Source organism: Tachyglossus aculeatus, chromosome X1 (genome assembly GCF_015852505.1).
Source record: "Tachyglossus aculeatus isolate mTacAcu1 chromosome X1, mTacAcu1.pri, whole genome shotgun sequence".
Taxonomy (NCBI): domain Eukaryota; kingdom Metazoa; phylum Chordata; class Mammalia; order Monotremata; family Tachyglossidae; genus Tachyglossus; species Tachyglossus aculeatus.
Window position 1 is genome coordinate 85,233,439 of NC_052101.1, and position 21,765 is coordinate 85,255,203.

The following is a 21,765-nucleotide window of genomic DNA, read 5'->3' on the forward strand; positions in this document are numbered from 1 at the left end:
CCTTCCTCTCCCCCTGCTCCCCCTTTCCATCTCCCCCGCCTTACCTCCTTCCCTTCCCCACAGCACCTGTATATATGTACATATGATTGTACGTATTTATTACTCTATTTTACTTGTACATATCTATTCTATTTATTTTATTTTGTTACTATGTTTTGTTCTCTGTCTCCCCCTTCTAGACTGTGAGCCCACTGTTGGGTAGGGACCGTCTCTATATGTTGCCAACTTGTACTTCCCAAGCGCTTAGTACAGTGCTCTGCACACAGTAAGCGCTCAATAAATACGATTGATTGATTGATGTCCAATCAATCCAAGACTGAACTCCTTGTCTTCCCTCCCAAACCCTGCCCTCTCCCTGACTTTCCCATCTGTGTTGACAGCACGACCATCCTTCCCGTCTCACAAGCCCGCAACCTTGGTGTCATCCTCGACTCCGCTCTCTCGTTCACCCCTCACATCCAAGCCGTCACCAAAACCTGCCGGTCTCAGCTCCGCAACATTGCCAAGATCCGCCCTTTCCTCTCCATCCATACCGCTACCCTGCTCGTTCAAGCTCTCATCCTATCCCGTCTGGACTACTGCATCAGCCTTCTCTCTGATCTCCCATCCTCCTGTCTCTCCCCACTTCAATCCATACTTCATGCTGCTGCCCGGATTGTCTTTGTCCAGAAACGCTCTGGGCATGTTACTCCCCTCCTCAAAAATCTCCAGTGGCTACCAATCAATCTGCGCATCAGGCAGAAACTCCTCACCCTGGGCTTCAAGGCTGTCCATCACCTCGCCCCCTCCTACCTCACCTCCCTTCTCTCCTTCTACAGCCCAGCCCACACCCTCCGCTCCTCTGCTGCTAATCTCCTCACCGTACCTCATTCTCGCCTGTCCCGCCATCGACCCCTGGCCCACGTCATCCCCCAAGCCTGGAATGCCCTCCCTCTGCCCATCTGCCAAGCTAGCTCTCTTCCTCCCTTCAAGGCCCTACTGAGAGCTCGCCTGCTCCAGGAGGCCTTCCCAGACTGAGCCCCTTCCTTCCTCTCCCCCTCGTCCCCCTCTCCATCCCCCCCATCTTACCTCCTTCCCTTCCCCACAGCACCTGTTTATATGTATATATGTTTGTACATATTTGTTACTCTATTTATTTATTTATTTTACTTGTACATATCTATTCTATTTATTTTATTTTGTTAGTATGTTTGGTTTTGTTCTCTGTCTCCCCCTTTTAGACTGTGAGCCCACTGTTGGGTAGGGACTGTCTCTATATGTTGCCAACTTGTACTTCCCAAGTGCTTAGTACAGTGCTCTGCACACAGTGCTCAATAAATACGATTGATGATGATGATGATGATTGATTGATTCTCTGTGCCCCAGTTACCTCATCTGTAAAATGGGGATTAAGACCGTGAGCCCCACGTGGGACAACCCAATCACCCTGTAACCTTCCCAGCACTTAGAACAGTGCTTTGCACATAGTAAACACTTAATAAATGCCATCATTATTATGGCCCACGCTTTTGAAGCCCTGATCTCAGGCACGTCAAACTCATGGTCCAAGGCCCCACATGGCCTCCCACGAGGCTCTGTGAGGCCCCCAGGACAGCTGGCCGCATCAGGACAGTGGGAGGAGGAAGACATACGAGGCTCCCGTGACCAGCTTGGGCAACTCATCTCCTGAGCCATGCTCCATACCGAAGGGGTTGATGCTACTGTTGCCGCCGCTGCCACTGCTCTGAGGGGCTTCTAAGGTCTGGGGATTGTGCTGAATGGGGTCCCTGTGCTCTAGAATCCTGAGAGAACAGCAGTGGCCCCAGCTTGTGGTCCAGCCCTGCCCAGGATCTCCAATAACCTAGACAGGGCAGGCCGAGTCCACCAAACCCGCCTCGAATACACCCCACAGTTGTCTTGGAGACCCGGCTTTAGCTTGCGATGGGCTCGGTCAATAATAATTAAAGTTTCCCTTTTTAATTAAATCTGGGGCCTCGATCGGAACCAAACTGCCTCAAATGGGGTTGATGTAAAGTCAACTGCCTTTCAGCAAAACTGCCTCGTTGTCTTTTATTTCTATTAGGAGCCACAGAGTCCACTTTCTGGTTGGCGTAGTCCCTTTTCTCTTTCTATTGAGCTAGTCTAAGGACCATCAAATGAAAGTGGGGGGGGGGGGGGGAGTTGGCTGGAGGGAGGGAGCTAGAGAAAACGAAGGCAGAGGCAGTAACAGCAAGGAAAAGTAGCCAGAGAGAGCCAATCCTTGGGAGGTTGGGGAGAATAATAATGGTATTTATATACAGTGCCAGGCACAGTACTAAGCACTGAAGAAGCAGGGGGACTGTTGAGAGGCCTCTCCTTGCTCCCCAAAGCCAGCTCTCTCCCCAGTCCTCCTGTTACTCCTCTCTGAACTTCCTAGAGCTGGCTCTCTCCCCAATCATTCTGTCACTTTTTGAGAGGAGCGGCAAGATGGATGCTGATTGGTTAGACATTCTTAATGTATGAGAAACGACGTCTGGTAGCTAACATCCCCGCTACATTAATATAGCAGATTAGAAGATACACATCAAATTCCTAGCTAAGATAACCCTATACGACACTAAAGCTAAATTCTGTTTTATACTCTCTCTCTTGGGGTTTACAGGGTTTTAACTACTACATCTATGTAGTGACTATCAAATCTCTCTCTCCAACCCCAAATTCTCACCTGCTCTATGATCTTGGATTTCCTTTTGTTTTCAGAGCACCTCTATCTGGACGACCAGCCAGTTTCTTAAGCTTAATATCAACAATACTGAACTCCTTATCCTGCTTGCCAAACCCTTTCCTGTTCCTAACGTTCCCAATCTTGCTGACAACACCACCATCCTTCCTGCCCCACCAGTTCACAACCTTGGTGTCACCTTTGATTCCTCTCCTTCATCTCTCCCTCCAACGTCCCCCCCCTCCCACCCCCCACCCCACGCACATTCAGTCTGCCTCAATTTCCTGCAGGTTCTTCCTCTGTTTTCATGGATCCACCCCTTCCTTTCCATGCTGACAACAACCATGCTGATACAAGTCCTCATCACCTCCCGGCTGGGCTACTGTCCCCCCCCGCCTCCCACAGTGAATTTGTCATCTTTTTCCAACAGCAATTGGAGCACAATATTCCTTTCCACAAAAACCTCTAATGGCTCACCATGGCTTTATGAATGCCACAGAGACTCCTGACCATCAGCTTCAAAGCTCTCCATCACTTGGCTCCTTCTATCTGCTCTTTTCCTGTTACCTTGAGTTTGTGCCCTGCACTTCCCCCAAGCTAACTTCCTAACCCACCCCTTGCTTTTGACTCTCCTGCCACCGAACCATTCCTTAGGTCCCCCAGAATGTCTTCCCTGCTCATCTTTGCCAACCCAAGTCCCTTCCCACCTTCCAAGCCCTTCTAAAAAGCTACCTCCTCCTCGAATAATAATAAAAACAACTGTGATATTTGCTAAGCATTTACCACGTGCCAAGCATTGCTCTAAGCGATAGGGGAGATACAAGATAATCAGGTCCCACATGGGGCTCACATTGTAAGTAGGAGGGAAAACAGGCATTGAATCCCCATTTTACAGATGAGGGAACTGAAGCACAGAGAAGTTAAGTGACTTTCCCAAAGTCCTTCCAAGCAGGCAAGTGGCAGACAGGATTAGAACCCAGGTCCTCTGACTCAATCAATCAACAAGCACCTTAATGAACACTTACTAAACACTTTAGAGCACTGCACTAAACACTTGGGAATTAGTGTGGCCTACTGGATAGAGCATTGGCCCGGGAGTCAGAAGATCTGGGTTCTAATCCTGGCTCCATCACATGTCTGCTGTGTGACTTCGGGGAAGTCACTTCACCTCTGTGTGCCTCGACTGCTTGTATCCACCCCGGCGCTTAGAACAGTGCCTGGCACATAGAAAACGCTTAACAAATACCACAATTATTACAAAACGACAGAGTTGGCAGACACAAGTCCTGCCCACAACTCCCAAGCCCGTGCTCTTTCCATTAGGTCACACTGCTTCTCTGTTTCTTGAAGCACTCTCTGGTTAATTCCCCAACTCATGTCATCCCCTCCATCTTCTTTTGTATTTCTCTGTTTACTTGTTTCTGAGCTACATGTCCACTTGTGTTTATTTATATCTATTCTTAAATGCTGTTACATATGCATCAATTTATGTTCGTTTGTCCACTAGAATAATACACGTCTTGAAGGCAGGGATTATATCCTTTCTGTAAATCCCACGAGGACCTAGTCATATGCTCCCTACAGTGTAAATCCTTAATAAATACAGTTGATGATGATAATTGCTGCCCAGGTACCATGGCCATTTGCTCTCTTTGGGGAAATGTAGCTTTTATGGACTAAAGAGCTTTATAATGACTTCACATTAGGCCTACAAACCTTATGAGCTAAGCTAGTCTTAGTACTCTCATTTTAAAGAAAACAAACAAAAAAGCCGATAAGCTGAGGCCCTGTAAATCCACCTGCCCATAACCACACAGTCAATGGCAGAATTAAGAATTAGAGCACCACGGTTCCTTATTCCTACACTAACCTTTTACCTACTCAATTGAGCTGGTGTTTCACTCTGCTTTAATCCTCCCACTAAGTAGAGAGAGGAAACCCTGGTCCCCCTTCTAAACTGTGAGCCCATTGTTGGATAGGGACCCTCTCTATATGTTGCCCATTTGTACTTCCCAAGCACTTAGTACAGTGCACTGAACTGCAGAAATACGATTGAATGAATACCTCAGCTGCCACCATTAGAGCAGCTGCACCTCATTCATTCAAACCCTCCTACGGATATCCTGGCCAGGTGGGACAGGAGTGGTGTGGCCATCTGTAGGACTCTTTAAAAGGGTCCCAGAGGGATGCCTTTGCCTAAAAGGCAGCAGTGGAAAGGGCAGTTAATGCTCCTGTAGCCAACAACAAGACAAATACTCCTCCTGGAGAGACATTTGGGTATCTGGTGTTGAGTACATGCTTGTTGGCCTTAGGGAATTTCTTTATTTTAGTTACTATCATGTGTTATTGGGGAGAGGTTAGTGGAGGTGTGTGGTTTTTTTTAGCTGCCTAATTTTTCTCTATTTTTCTTTCCCTTGAATTTTCAAACATCTCTGGCTCCCTGGAACAAAGCCTAGGATGTCCGACTCTTCTTTCCAGAACATGCAAAACTGTGTAGGTTAAATTACCTTTAAGGCTTAAGAAACATTAGGTTAATCTCTGTGACCTCTCTATTTTGGTGCTTGTAGCTCAGTTTTTCATCCTCCAAGAAGTGAAAAAAGCAGACTGAGACCTGAAAAGCAAAAGGCATGGCAATTTACTATATTCTGACACCTCTGGAACTAATTTCATTTAACACTAACTATGTTCTTTAAGACTTGCCTGAGGTCCCACTTCTGCCCTTTAAGGATCATATGGCTAATGAGGCCTTGGTAATATATCTCAATCAGTGATATTTGAGTGCTTTACTATGTGCTGAACACTGTACTAAGCACTTGGGAGAGTATAACACAACAGAACTAATGCACACCTTCCCTGCCCACAATGCGCTTACAGCCTTTACTGAGCATTTACTGTGTGCAGAACACCACACTAAGTGCTTACGTCAGTACAACAGAATGGAGTTAGTAGACTGTATGGCCCGTCCATAAAGAGCTTACAGTCTTAAGGGGAATCTCCAACTCAATATAGGTTTAGAGAGAACTTGGTGTTTTCCAGATCCCTGACTTTTTTTTTTTTAAATACACTCTCCCTATTCTGAACGCAAAGACTAATACTATCATGTTCTGCTTGGAACAAGGCCTTTGACTCTGCTTGAATGACAGAACTGGTAGAGTAGTTTTGCTATATCAATTGTAACTCTCCACCTAAAACTAGGTATTGATGAAGGAGTGTGGGAGAGGCTAGCTATCCTTACAGCTCCTGAGACTTTCTAGAGTAACTTCTTCCAAGAACGCATGTGTGTTCTACTTAGCGGCACTTCTGTCACCTTCCTCTTTCTTACCCGTGGTCCATCTGACTCTTAAAGTTTATTTGTCTCCCACTGAATTGCAAGCTTCCTAACAGCAGGGACCAGAGCTACTGTTGTTGGTAATTCCCCAAGAACCTAGTACTGTGCTTTGACTATTTAGGCATCAATGGCATTTAAATGCATCATGCGAGTCCCCAGGATGAGGTAACACCGGGTGGCCTGGTATACAACTGCACCTCAGACTTCCCAAGAGTTTAATAGACTTAATCCATTTGGAGGTAGGGATGAACTGAGGGATGGTTCTTCAGAAATTAATCATGAATAAGTTTCAGCTAATCTAATACTAATCATTTTGGTATTTGTTAAGCACTTACTGTGTGCCAGGCACTGTACTAAGAACTGGGGTGGATACGAGCAACTCGGGTTGGCCACAGTCCCTGTCCCACATGGGGCTCAGTCTCAATCTCCATTTTACAGATGTAGTAACTGAGGCACAGAGAAGTGAAGTGACTTGCCCAAGGCCACACAACGACCTTCTGACTCCCACACCTGTCCTCTATCCAATATGTCACGCTGAAATGTCTCCATCTATTCTCACTCTTGTAACTAGCCTTCAAATGCTCCATACAGCCAGTACCGGACTTCCACTTTCCCTGTCTCATCTTGATGTCTTTCTGATGAGACTTCTCAAAATGTGCCACTCTAGGCCGTGGCCAAGTGGGCATGTAGGAAAACCACTGTTACCTGTGCCTAGCAATATAGGTAATCTGTTGCAAGTACTCCCTTCTGCTCTTCCTGAGGGCCTATCACTTAGAGCTACGTGGATCGTCTTCACTTAGGTTCTCCAGACTCTGGTATTCAGAAAGTTAGCCCAGGCTACTGCTTTCATGTTACTTAAACCACTTTCTACTATCTGAATGGTCTAAATTCAGAAACTCATTTGCCCCTCCATTTTAACCTCTGGCTTCTCACCAAGCCTCCCAACTGTCTGCCTTGGAGATGTATACGATTACTGTATGTGACTCGTAAGAACATTACCATTCTGGATTTGCCTGCAACTCCAATGTGGTGGCCAACCTAACCTGTTTCAGTTTTTGATCTTACTCCTGTCCCCTGCATTACAGCTATCAAAAGATTATATGAAGTCAAAGTCTAGACTTGACACCTTGGCCTCAGTTGCCCCGGAATGGTGTTAACCCTGAAATCACCATAGAATATTAACAATGCTAAATCTTAAACTGTTCCTCACCTGTTAATTTACTTAAATCTCCCCACTACACTTCTGAGCTTGCTCAAGACTTACAAATGCATGATTAACCTAGGAAGCCAAGTTCCCTGATACTGAGTACAGAAAATATGCCCATTCCCTAGGAGTGACACCGTCTTCCTTTTAACTTGTTCTGCAACTGATTCACTGAATCGTATTTATTGAACACACTGCATGCAGAGCACTGTACTAAGTCCTTGGGAGAGTACAACAGACACATTCCCTGTCCACAACACTCTTACAGTCTGGGGGGGGGGGGGGGGGATAGACATTAATGTAAAATACAGATATGTACATAAATGCTGTGGGGCTGGGAGGGGGATGAATAAAGGGAGCAAATAAGGGCAACTCAAAAGGGAGTGGGAGAAGAGGAAAGGAGGGCTTAGTGAGGGAAGGCCACTTGGAGATGACCCTTCAATAAGGCTGGATGGAGCAATTGTCTGTCGGATTTGAGGAGGGAGGGCGTTCCAGGCCAGAGGCAGGACGTGGGTGAGGGGTTGGCGGTGAGATAGATGAGGCTGAGGTACAGTGAGGTTAGCATTAGAGGAGTGAAGTGTGTGGGCTGGGTTGCAGCAGGATGCTGAGTACCAACTCCATAATAATAATAATAATGATGGCATTTATTACACGCTTACTATGTGCAAAGCATTGTTCTAAGCGTTGGGGAGGTTACAAGGTGATCAGGTTGTCCCACGGGGGGCTCACAGTCTTAATCCCCATTTTACAGATGAGGTAACTGAGGCACAGAGAAGTTAAGTGACTTGCCCAAAGTCACACAGCTAACAATTGGCGGAGCTGGGATTTGAACCCGTGAACCCTGACTCCAAAGCCCGTGCTCTTTCCACTGAGTCACGCTGCTTCTCTTAGAAATTATCTTATAAATGTATATATAATGTATATATCACTCATAAATGTATATATAATGTATATCTAATGCTCTTATAAAAGTATACATTCTACAAAGAATGTGGTAATCTCAAATAATTCTCCTGATGAAATCTAGAAAACGGTACTTTATCAAAAGCCTACCGAACCTTATCAATGTTCTTCCTGCAACTTTTTTTCTCTTTAAAAGTGCCCTGAGATGTCTTAACAACCCTTGAAGAGGATCTGTTTACCTATCCTCCCTCCTGCCCCAGTTCAGTTATACATTCAAGTACTATTCTATTATCTTTGTAAATACTCAAATCGGGCTCCTAGGGGAGGGAATGTGTCTCTTCTGTTACATTTTCTCAAGTGCTTAACAGTGCCCTGCATCCAGTGGGTGTTCAATAAATGCCATTACTATTACTGGCACTCTGCGAAGTACTAAGTACTTCTTCCTTTCCTGCTTAAATCTACAAAAAATCCTCAACCCTCTCTTCAACTCTAAATTGTCTCTGTTCCTGGGATTTTGAGCTTCACTTTCCTAATTTCTCCCACCTTATGTAAATTACTGATGTTATTATAAAACAGATTCCTCCTGGTGAAGTGACTGCTGCAACCATAACCACTGCCTCTAAAATGGATGTGGAGGTGTTTCAAGAACCTTAATCAATAACAGGCCAACTCCTGCCCCCCACCTCCCGCCTCTGACCAAATAAAAGTTTAAGCTTTCTGAACTGGTAGCACCAGTATTTTGTCACATGGTCCAAAAATAGGCCGGTGGTGGTGTACTTGTTCAGGTATGCTACAAGCACTCCGCTGCCCTATTTTAAGAAGTCCAAAAACATTTAACTCTTAAAGCAACAATATTTAGATAAGACAAATACTAAGGTTGTGAAAACAAAGTAGTCTGTTTATAGTATTTCCACTCCTTCGGTAGAAATAAAGACTGACAGAGCCACTTAAGTTATTATTTATAAAACTTTCAGAGTATATACTCCCAGTACGCTTTAAAATGGTGGCTAAAGAATTAACTGGCTCCTCCCCTTGGAGGTAGATGACCATGGGGACTGGCTCACTGAGTTTGCTTTGTGGGCCTGCCAAAGGACATTTTTTCTCCTTCACGCATGCCACGAGCTGTGGGTGTGTGAGTACAGCACTATAGAAATGCTGGATTTGGGATAACATATTGGGATCTATTTTGTGCTGCTTTTGAATTTCACAATTTTCTTAGTACCGTTGCTGTTCAGTCTTACTAAACATCTATCCCTAAACCTCCAAGGATTTTTTTTTTTTGTGGGGGGGGGGAGGGAGAGAGTGGGACTTAACTTCTCTAGTAATAGGTAGAGGTGAGTGCTGAAGGTTCTTTTTGCCTTCATCATCATCAGTGTCACTAGTTACTAAAATCAACAGTACTGACTGCCTGCATGCAAAGCACTGTACCCTCCGTCCCTCAATTATGCATGTCTTTAGTTTTGTGAGTAGAACACTATTAAACATTCTTTCTACAGAATGTTTATCTGGATAGAATGTGGCATCAAAGAAATTAGCACAGTTACTACAGTGTGAATTGAGCCCATGTGGGACAGACTGTCCAACTTAATTACCTTGTATCCACCCCAGCACTTAGTGCCTGGCACATAGGCACTTAAATACTTTTTTTTTTCTTAATGCAGAGTTCAACAGTAACATGACTTTACATATAGGAGGATACAGTAGTAAAAAACACATTGTCTCTGCCCTCATTTTATACTCTAAGGGTGGAAACAAATGGACCCAGACTGCTAGACAATTGAAGAGATTACAAATTATGAAGGTGGGGCGGGGGACGGGGCAGTTAAGATATACACAAGTGCTACTGTGTGGGTCGTGCGAGGGATTAATCAAAGAACACCTTTTAGAGGAGGTGACTTCTTGGGGGGTGGGGTGCTTTAAATGTGTGAAAGGGACATAGTTTAGATCAGAGGTGGGATGTCCCAGGCAGAGGTGAAGGGGCAGGAATGAGCTCCTCATGCAACTTGAAGCATAACGGAAAAGTGAGTTGGGCTGTAGTTGGAGAAAAGGGTAGATGAGACCCAACCGACAGCAAGATTTGAAGCCGAGGGTTAGATCTCGTTTTCTTTCGGGTGAAGATTTGAGGGGAGTAACTTAATCTGTCTTTTCTGTATTCAAGATATGCCTTCATGTTTCCATCTAGTCTACAAAAACGCGAGTCAAATGATCACAATGATGGGGGGGAAAAAAACCCCCAACTAACCCAGTGTTCTAGACTGACTCTGACTAGTGTTGCAAACATTGACCTTCACAGATCCGACCTAAAACCTACTTCTTTTGGAAAACTTCCCTAACAGATTTTCTGTTACCCGCGCCCCCCCCCCCCCATATACACACACACACACACACACACAAACAAGTGACTCAGGCAGGTGACTATGACCTATCCTCGGTTCAACCTAGCCAGTACTCAAAGGTGTGGTGGTTTGTTTGTTTTTTGAGCCAGCATTACCCTTCGAGTAGTGATTACCTGCTCGGACTGCACCACATCTGGTGGCTAAAACCCGACGCCCTCATTTGTACCCCTGTCCTTTTAAACCACAGACATTCAAATGGATCTCCACGCAATGGCAACGGTCTCCAGCTCGGGCGAGGCACCTGTGGCATTTGCCATAAAATGTACCCCTCAGTGGCTGCAGATACAGTGCCTTACAACCTCCTCACCTTTTAGACTGTGAGCCCACTGTTGGGTAGGGACCGTCTCGATATGTTGCCAATTTGTACTTCCCAAGCGCTTAGTACAGTGCTCTGCACACAGTGAGCGCTCAATAAATACGATTGATGATGATGATGATCACAATGAGGGGAAGAGCAGGTTCCTGGTAGTCCCTTAGCTTTTCTCCCGCATCCCTTCCAGCCCAAAGGGGGTACAGGAGGAGGACGGGGCTCCCTCGCACTGCTGCCCTCTTGGACAGCGCCGCTAAGACTTGTGTGACTTTGGGCAAGTCACTTCCCTTCTCTGGGCCTCAGTTGCCTCCTCTGTAAAATGGGGATTAAGATGGTGAGCCCCACGTGGGAGCCCACCCAACTGTGAGCCCACTCTTGGGTAGGGACTGTCTCTATATGTTGCCAACTTGTACTTCCCAAGCGCTTAGTACAGTGCTCTGCACACAGTAAGTGCTCAATAAATACGATTGATGATGATGATGACAACCTGGTCACCTTGTAAATTCCCCAGCGCTTAGAACGGTGCTTTGCACATAGTAAGCGCTTAATAAATGCCATCATCATCATTATTATTAGTAAGACATGGGGGGGCGGGGGAGGAGAGAAAAGAAGAGGAGGCTTGCTCTTGCCCTAGAAACGGCTCCTTGGACTGGAGTACGGAGCAATCAATCAATCAGTCGTATTTATCGAGCGCTTACTGTGTACAGAGCACTGGACTAATCAATCAATCAATCGTATTTATTGAGCGCTTACTATGTGTAGAGCACTGTACTAAGCGCTTGGGAAGTCCAAATTGGCAACATATAGAGACAGTCCCTACCCAACAGTGGGCTCACAGTCTAAAAGGGGGAGACAGAGAACAAAACCAAACATCCTAACAAAATAAAATAGAATAGATATGTACAAATAAAATAAATAAATAAATAAAGCGCTTGGGAAGTCCAAGTTGGCAACATAGAGAGACAGTCCCTATCAATCATATTTATTGAGCGCTTACTGTGTGCAGAGCACTGTACTAAGCGCTTGGGAGGTCCAAGTTGGCAACACATAGAGACGGTCCCTACCCAACAGCGGGCTGACAGTCTAAAAGGGGGAGACGGAGAACAAAACCAAACATACTCACAAAATAAAATAGAACAGATATGCACAAATAAAATAAACAGAGTAATAAATATGTACAAACATATATACAGGATCCCTACCCAACAGTGGACAGTCTGAAAGGGGGGGACAGGGAACCAAACCAAACATACTAACGAAATAAAATAAATCAGCAGCAGCAGCAGCAGCAGCAGGAGGTGCTGGGGGCGAAAGCATCCTTCCCCTCCTATTCGCCTTCTCCCGCGGCCATCGACTGGGGAGGGGCTGGTCCTCCAGTGTTCACACACACACACACACACACACACACACACACACACACCCGCCCTTTCTTTTCTTTCTCTCTCTCCCTCCCCCCTCCCTGGGCTCATCCCGTCTCCCCCCGTCCTCGGGCCTGCCCCAACAACGCCCCCGCCTTTCTCCTCTCCCTCCCCGCCTCCCCTCCTCCCCCCGGGGGCCCGTTTCCTCGGCGCCCCCGCCTCTCACCTGGCTCGTGGAGGTGGGTCACCGCATCATCACCCGCCGCCCGGGGCCATGGCGGCGGCGGCGGCGGGGCTGACAGGCGGGTACCTCCCAAGCGCTTAGTCCAGTGCCCTGCGCACGGTAGGCGCTCAATAAATACGATCGATCGATCGATCGATTGACTGAGAGCCCGCGCGTGGCCGGGGAGGCACCGCCGTCACTAAGGACCGGGGAGCTCGGGGAAGGAGGAGGGATGGACTGCGCATGCGTGTAGCGAGGTAGGACCGAAAGGAGGCGGAGTCCCTCGGCCCGTGACCTTCGGCATTTAAAAGGACCGCGTTCACTCACTCAGTAGTGAGCGCTTACCGCGTGCAGAGCACTGTACTAAGCGCTTGGGAAGTCCCAAATGGCAACATCTAGAGACGGCCCCTACCCAACGGCGCGCTCGCAGGCTAGATGCGGTGAGTGCCGCTTATGCGGGGTCGCCTACTATTGAGCGCTTACTGCAGGCAAGCACTGTCCTGAGCTTTCAGGGGTGCAAGAGGACAGTCGGTAGACACGGCCGCAAGAACCTTCCAGTTTGAGAGGGATGAAGGTTAAACAGCTCTGGGGCAGGTACAGAAGTGCGGAGGGTGGGGTGACGAGTGCTCAAAGGCTACAGATCCTGTGCAAAGTGCTGGGCACCTAGTAAACACTTAGGAGCTCCTAACAACAGCTGGAGAAGCCATGGGCCCCAAGGGCTTGAGTGGCTTATCCACACCCGCATATGGTGTATATATCATCATCATCAATCGTATTTATTGAGCGCTTACTATGTGCAGAGCACTGTACTAAGTGCTTGGGAAGTACAAATTGGCAACATATAGAGACAATCCCTACCCAACAGTGGGCTCACAGTCTAAACGGTATATATGTATATATGTTTGTACATATTTATTACTCTATTTATTTTACTTGTACATATCTATTCTATTTATTTTATTTTGTTAATATGTTTGGTTTTGTTCTCTGTCTCCCCCTTCTAGACTGTGAGCCCACTGTTGGGTAGGGACTGTCTCTATATGTTGCCAACTTGGACTTCCCAAGCGCTTAGTACAGTGCTCTGCACACAGTAAGCGCTCAATAAATACAGTTGATTGATTCGTTCACTCCTACATCTCTGCCCCTGCTCTCTCCCCCTCCCTCCAGGCTCGCATCTCCTCCTGCCTTCAGGACATCTCCATCTGGATGTCTGCCCGCCACCTAAAACTCAACATGTCCAAGACTGAACTCCTTGTCTTCCCTCCCAAACACTGCCCTCTCCCTGACTTTCCCATCTCTGTTGACGGCACTACCACACTTCCCGTCTCACAAGCCCACAACCTTGGTGTCATCCTCAACTCCGCTCTCTCGTTCACCCCTCACATCCAAGCCGTCACCAATACCTGCCTGTCTCAGCTCTGCAACATTGCCAAGATCCTCCCCTTCCTCTCCATCCAAACCGCTACCCTGCTCGTTCAAGCTCTCATCCTATCCCATCTGGACTACTGCACCAGCCTTCTCTCTGACCTCCCATCCTTGTGTCTCTCCCCACTTCAATCCATACTTCAAGCTGCTGCCCAGATTGTCTTTGTCCAGAAACGCTCTGGGCATGTTACTCCCCTCCTCAAAAATCTCCAGTGGCTACCAATCAGTCTGCACATCAGGCAGAAACTCCTCACCCTGGGCTTCAAGGCTGTCCATCACCTTGCCCCCTCCTACCTCACCTCCCTTCTCTCCTTCTCCAGCCCAGCCCGCACCCTCCGCTCCTCTGCCGCTAATCTCCTCACCGTGCCTCGTTCTCACCTGTCCTGCCGTCGACCCCCGGCCCACATCATCCTCCGGGCCTGGAATGCCCTCCCTCTGCCCATCCGCCAAGCTAGCTCTCTTCCTCCCTTCAAGGCCCTACTGAGAGCTCACCTCCTCCAGGAGGCCTTCCCAGACTGAGCCCCTTCCTTCCTCTCCCCCTCATCCCCCTCTCCATCCCCCTCATCTTACCTCCTTCCCTTCCCCACAGCACCTGTATCTATGTATATATGTTTGTACATATTTATTGCTCTATTTATTTATTTTACTTGCACATATCTATTCTATTTATTTTATTTTGTTAGTATGTTTGGTTTTGTTCTCTGTCTCCCCCTTTTAGACTGTGAGCCCACTGTTGGGTAGGGACTGTCTCTATATGTTGCCAACTTGTACTTCCCAAGCGCTTAGTACAGTGCTCTGCACAAAGTAAGTGCTCAATAAATACGATTGATTGATTGATTGACTAAGCTCTTGGAAAGCACAAGTCGGCAACAGAGACAATCCCGACCCAACAATGGGCTAACAGTCTAGAAAGGGGAGACATACTTATCCACGGGGCCGGTTTGGTTCCCCCGCTCTCTTTCTTTTTTAAACGTATTTGTTAAACGCCTATATTGGGCCACAAGCAGGGGCGGTTACACGATAATTAGAGCCGATAGGTTCAGTCCCACAGGGGGTTCACAGTCTAAATAGGAGGGGGAAGCAGCGTGGCCTAGTATAAAGAGTATGGGCTTGGAAGTCAGAGGACCCGGGTTCTAATTTGTGCTCTGCCGGTTGCTTGCTGGGTGACCTTGGATAAGTCACTTAACTTCTCTGTACCTCAATTTCCTCTACTGTGAAATGGAGATTTCCTGTTCTTCCTCCTATTTAGACCTTGGGCAAGTCGCTTCGCTTCTCTGGGCCTCAGTCACCTCATCTGTAAAATCGAGATTGAGACCGTGAGCCCCACTGTGTCCAACCCAATTTACTTCTATCAATCCCAGCTCTTAGTACAGTGTCTGGCACATAGGAAGTGCCTAATAAATAACATTATTATTATTAGACTGAGAGCCCTGTGCCGGACAGAGACTGTGTCTGACCTGATTAACTTGTATCTACCCCAGTGCTTAGAGCAGTGTTTGAGAAGCAGCGTGGTTCAGTGGAAAGAGCCCGGGCTTGGGAGTCAGAGGTCATGGGTTCTTAGCCCGGCTCCGCCACTTGTCAGCTGTGTGACTTTGGGCAAATCACTTCATTTCTCCGGGCCTCAGTGACCTCATCTGTAAAGTGGGGATGAAGACTGTGAGCCCCAGGTGGGACAGCCTGATACCTTGTATCCCCCCAGCGCTTAGAACAGTGCTTTGCACATAGTAAGCGCTTAACAAATGCCGTCGTTATTAGAGAAGCGGCGTGGCTCAGTGGGAAAAGCACGGGCTTAGGAGTCAGAGGCCATGGGTTCAAATCCTGGCTCCGCCGCTTGTCAGCTGTGTGACTTTGGGCAAGTCACTTAACTTCTCTGTGCCTCAGTTACCTCATCTGTAAAATGGGGAGGAAGATTGTGAGCCCCACATGGGACAACCTGATCACCTTGTATCCTCCCCAGTGCTAGAACAGTGCTTTGCACATAGTAGGCGCTGAACAAATACTAAAATTATTATAGTAAAGTGCTTAACAAATACCATAAAAAAGAACAAAGAGGCATTGAATCAGATGAGAAAACTAAGGCAGAAAGAGGTGTCTTGCCCAAGGCCACCTAGCAGGCAAATGGTAGAGCTGGGATTAAAAAATAGGTCCTCTAATTCCTGGGCCCATGCTCTTTCCACCAGGGCACACTGCTTCCACCTCTGCCCTTCTCTTACTTTCATTTATTCATGCAATTATATTTATTGAGAGTTTACTGTGTGCAGAGCACTGTACTGAGCACTTGGGGAAGTACAATATAGCAATAAAAGATAATCCCTGCCCACAACGAGTTCACAGTCCAGAGGGCTGGCTCTGTTGCTGCCTCTGCTGTTGTACGGGCTCCTGGCACTCAGAGATGTGGCTACCAGAAAGCCTTGGGGTGAGAAGGGCTGGCAGGAAGATAATAATAATAATAATGATATTAAGCACTTACTATGGAATAGGCACAGTACTAAGTGCTGGGGTGGATACAGCAAATCGGGTTGGACACAGTCCCTGTCCCATGAAGGGCTCACAGTCTCAATCCCCACCTTACAGATGAGGCAACTGAGGCACAGAAAAGTGAAACGACTTGCCCAAGATCACACAGCAGGGAGATGCTGGTGGGATGTTGTCTCTGTCACAGCCAGGCTCCCAAGGGGGACATCAGGGGCAGGAGCAGGCCAGGTTCCATGAAATGACTCCCTTTCTTCCTCTTGGCTTTCTCTTAACCCCTACCTATCCACCCCCCAGACCTGACTTTTCCCTCCTTCTCTACCCTTCCCTTTCCCCTTCTTCGTCTCTGTTCCTGGACTAGTGCCTGGAGGGGGCAGGGGAAGGAAGGGGATGTCACCTGATAGCGCTGTTTTTTGGCCTTGGCAGACTTCTCTTCCACCCCAGTTTTGCTGCCCGGGTACTGTCCCTTCCCCACCTCCCACTCAGTTCATCCTCATGACCGTATCTGCCCCAGGGCCACCATAGGTGCCAGTGGTAGAAGGATATTTCCGTTTCATGTGGGTGTGAGGTCTCATCCAGCTCTTGGCCGGGTCTGGCACAGAGGCCTAGACTGTGTTGTTGTGGAGGGGGACAGGGATCACTGATCAAAGCCAACCAACATCAAGGGAGGAGTAAGGGCCACTCCCAGGGCAGGTCTTGCCATCTTGATTCAAAAATCCCACCCTGGGCTGGTCCGCCAAGGCCGCTGCAACTACCCAAGTGGCAGCAACAGCAAATACCACTTCCCTTCTCCCTCTGTTTTCTCTTCCAAGCTGTTCTTTTCCCTTTCTTCCTGGTCCCACCTAAGTGATCGTCACCTTAATCAGGACCAGAATTCTGGTCACCATAGAAATCCTTGTATCAGGGGAAGTCTGTTATTCCAGAAAACTGTGCAGAGGGAAAGGGCTCCTGGAAATCAGTATGGGTGGCTTTATGACTGTAGATCAGTTTTGTGAGTTTGTAGCTTGCCCCCCCGCCCCCCGCCAGTGAATACCTTAGCCCTTCTGCTGATTCATCTTTCCCTTCTCTTCTAGGGACTTGCAGCGTGGCTTAGTGGAAAGAGACTGGGCTTGGGAGTCAGAGGTCATGGGTTCTAATCCGGCTCCGCTGCTTGTCAGCTGTGTGACCTTGAGCAAGTCACTTAACTTCTCTGAGCCTGTTACCTCATCTGTAAAATGGGGATGAAGACTGTAAGCCCCACGTGGGACAAACTGATTGCCTTGTATCTCCCCCAGCGTTTAGAACAGTGCTTGGCACATAGTAAGTGCTTAACAAATACCAACATTATCCACCTTGCTCCCACTCTTCTCCTTTTGGTAGAGCCATTCTGATGGCATAGAGATGTTCTGGAGATGTTCTTGTTCCGGACTTTGCGAGACCCACGTGTGATTCTGGGGGGTGAGGGGGAAATACACATCCTCTGGAGCTGGGCTGAGAGCTTACCTTAATTTAATGATCATCATCAGTGGCATTTGAGCACTTACTATGTGCAGAGTATTGTACCAAGAATTTGGGAGAATAAAATACAACAGCTGGCAGACATGTTCCCTGCCCACAATGAGCTTACATTCTAGAGGGGGAGACAGACATTTACGTAAATAACTTGTACTATGTAATGTAAAGATTCAAACATCAGCGCTGCGGGGTAAATATCAAATGCCCATAGGTCACAGAGCCAAGTGCATAGATGACACACAAGAGAAAGGGAGTCAGGGAGTGAAAGGCTTAATTGGAGAAGGCCTCTTGGAGGAGATGTGCATTGATGCTTTAATTGCTTTTTAATTGCTTTTAATGCATGTGTTTTAATGTATTGAAAGGGGGAAAGAGTGGTGGTCTGGTGTATATGGAGGGGGAGGGAGTTCCAGGCTGGGGGAGGACATGGGGAAAAGTGTCAGAAGTGAGATAGATGAGACTGGGGCACAGTGAGTAAGTTAGTACTAGAACAGCAAAATGTGGGCTGAGCTGTAGTAAATCCATGAGGTAAAGTAGGAGGGGGCAAGCTGATTTGGGTGCTTTAAAGCCAATGGTAGGAAATATGTTTGTGGAGGTGGATGGGCAACCACTGGAGGCTCTTGAGGAGTAGGGAGACATGGATTGAATATTTTTAAGAAAAATGATCCAGGCAACAGAGTGAAGTGTGGACTGGAGTGGGGAAAGACAGGAAGCAGGGAGGTCAGCAAGGAGGCAGATGCGGTAATCAAGACAAGACAGGATAAGTACTTGGATCAGCATGGCAGCAGCTGGGATGGAAAGGATGGATTTTTAGCAATGTTGTGAATATAGAACCGACAGGATTTTGTGATTGAATATGTGGGTTGAGTGAGAGAAATGAGTTGAGGGCAATGCCCAAGTTATGGGCTTGTGAGGGAGGAGTTATGGAAGGATTATGCTGTTGTCTACAGTGATGGGAAAGAAAGGGGGAGGACAGGGTTTGAGTGGGAAGATAAGGAGTTCTGGTTTGGACATGTTTAGTTTGAGGTGCCAGTGGGACATCTAGGTAGCCACGTCTTGCGGGCAGAAGGAAATGTGAGACTGCAGAAATGGAGAAAGGTCAGGGCTGGAGACTTGGGAATCATCCACATAGAGAAGGTAGTTAAATGAGTGGCTGTAGATTGGGAATAGAAGTGGATCCAGAACTGAGCCTTGAGGGACCCCCTCTGACAGTGGGTGGGAGGCAGAGGAGGAGCCTGCAAAAGAGATTGATAAGGAGCGGCCAGAGATAGGAGAACCAAGAGAGGACGGTATCAGTAAAGCCAAGGTTGAATAACGTTTCAAGGAGAAGGGGGTGGTCCTCAGTATCCAAGGCAGCTGAGAAATTTAAGAGGATTAGGTTGGAGTAGAGGCCATCAGATTTGGTGAGAAGTTCATTGGTTACGTTAGAAAGGACTGTTTTTGTGGAGTGAAGTGGGTGGAAGCCAGTTTGGAAGGGATCAGGGAGAGGAAGTGGAGACAGTGGGTGTAAACTCTCTTAAGGAGTTTGGAGGGTAATGGTAGGTAGGAACTGGGGCATTAACTGGAGGGAGCTGTGGGGTTAAGGGGGTTTTTTTAGGTTAAGGGACGTCAGCATGTTAGTGAGCGTAAGCTTATGGGGAGGGAATGTTTCTGCCAACTCTGTGTTTTCCCGAGCACCTAGTACAATGCCCTGCACAAAGTAAGTGCTTAATAGATACGATTAAATGAAAGTAAGCGCCCAACAGATGAGTCCCCTTTCAAGGACCATGGATGACCCTTGGTCTGGATCCTTCAGGATTGAGAAGCTGGGCCAAAGAATTCACCACGCTGATTTGCACAGTACCATTCACACTAGTCCCCCCCCCCGCCACAGTTTTATTACCATCGGAATGGGAGGTGCAACTAGGAAATGGGCGGGCAGGGACACAGCACATTGCAACGTGTATGCGATTTTTTTTTTTTTTCCCTGTGAGCTAGCTCATGTCCTGACATCTGCCCAGGATGCATCCCTACTCTCAATCCACATGTTAAGGAGATTCACAGAGTTGGAAGATGCCAAACTGTGACTAGCAGCTCACACCCATTGAGAATTGAGTGAATCTCCCAAAATATGACCTTTGGGCTGTGTGCTGCATTTATGACCTTAATCCTACTTTGGGGCTCAATTTTGCCTTTTAAAAATATAAGTTGTTACGAATTTCCATTTCATTCCATTTCCAGCTGAGAGCTGGGAGACCAGGCCCTCAAGAGCTTCACGTCCATGCCGCTGTTGTGACTTGTGAGGTGAAGGGTTTTCTCATAACCATCAGTCTGGAGGCAGGAGTTGGGAGACTGGGAAGGGGGATGAGGTGGGAAGTGACTCTGGCTCAGGAAACATTATTGTGTGGTGTACTGGGGTGAAGCATTTGAACAGAAGCTCTTCTACTTCTATCACTCTTGCACTTTAATGGGTCTGAATTTCAGCTGTTGGCAACCTCACCCTTGTTTTCTCCGACCCGAGGCCGTGGCCCCCTGGGACTTTCCCAGTAGCCTGGTGAGTCGGTCAAGATTTGGAGATGTCAGTCATCGGGGGAACTGTGTAGCCTAGTGGGAAAAGCATGGGCCTGGGTGTCAGGACCTGTGTTCTAATCCCAGCACTGCCACCTGTGCTCTACGACATTGAGCAAGTCATTTAACTTCTGTGTGCCTCAGTCTCCTCATCCATAAATGGGGGTTAAATCCCATGCCCTCCTACTGTGAACCCACTTGGACTGTCCAAACTGATGATCTTGTTTCTACTCCAGCACTTAGTACCACATGTGGCCTACAGTAAGCACTGAAGCGCCATTATTATTATTTTACCTGGTTTGGGGGATGTAAGGAGGGCTGCAGCTACTGCTGGAAACTGCTTGGATTCTGTGTACAGTGGGGTCATGGGTGTGTGAAGCAATAACTCAATAGGATGAGCTGGGTGGGGATAGATTGGGGGGGAAACCCACTTAATTGTGATATTTAAGTAATTTACTATGTCCCAGGCACTGCATTAAGTGCTGGTGTAGATACAGGATCATTGGGTTGGACACAGTTCATGTCCCACATGGGGCTCACAGCTTTAATCTGCATCTTATAGGTGAGGAAACTGAGGCACAGAAGTAAAGTGACTTGCCCAAGATCACACAGCAGACAAGTGGTGACCTGGGTTCAAATCCCAGCTCCCTCTGGACCACCAGGTTCATACTCTTTCCTCTAGGCCATGCTGGTTTCTATACACATCCTACTTAAACCGTGAGTCCCATGTGGGATAGGGACTGTTTCCAACCTGATTAGCTTATATCTACTCCAGCACTCAGAATAGTGCTTGACAGATAGTAAGTGCTTAACAAATTCCCTAATAATAACTAATTAGCAATAGTTATTGAGCTTCTGTGTACAGAGCAGTCTACTATGTTTGGGAGAGCACATTAGATTTAGAAGACATGATCCTCATCCTCAAGGAAGAAGTGGAGTTGGCGAGAAGATGAATTTGTGCATGAAAATGAGAAACTACAAGAGGCCAGAACATGAGAGCAGGGAGGGCTGGGGACTGAGGCTGGGGCAGGAAGAACTGATTCAGCGAGTGGAAAGTGGACAAATCCCATCTGACTCCCCAAGCAAAGAGCCCAACACTTCTGGCTGCACAGGGATGTATATTTTAATAAAAATAATTCTGTCAAAATACAACAAAGCATTTTCTTTAACACATTTCCAGAACAACTTTTTTAATCTTCTTAGTTAAAATGTTTTTCCCTCTCCCACAGTTTCATGCGAGTGTAAGATAATTCAACTCACAAATACAAAGCAGAGGCAGAACCAATGTGCAAATTTGGATAATGTCCATTTAGTTGAAATTAACAAAGAGTAAAATCCCTTTCATAAGAGGTCTGAGCTGAGAGTCCACCCATCCGTCCAGTCATCCATCTGTTTTGGCGTAGACTGGGGTTGGTTTGATGTTGCAGA

At 47.3% G+C, this 21,765-nt stretch overlaps 1 protein-coding gene across 2 annotated transcripts in view; it reads right to left on the minus strand.

The window, feature by feature from the left end:
• GFOD2 (glucose-fructose oxidoreductase domain containing 2) overlaps positions 1-12,586 on the minus strand; it is a 55,756-nt gene extending 43,170 nt beyond the window's left edge. For both annotated transcript variants that reach the window (XM_038739815.1, XM_038739814.1), the window contains exon 1: positions 12,406-12,586. The gene's annotated coding sequence lies outside the window, so the exon portion shown is untranslated. The remainder of the gene's footprint in view (positions 1-12,405) is intronic.
• Between the last annotated feature and the right edge of the window lie 9,179 nt (positions 12,587-21,765).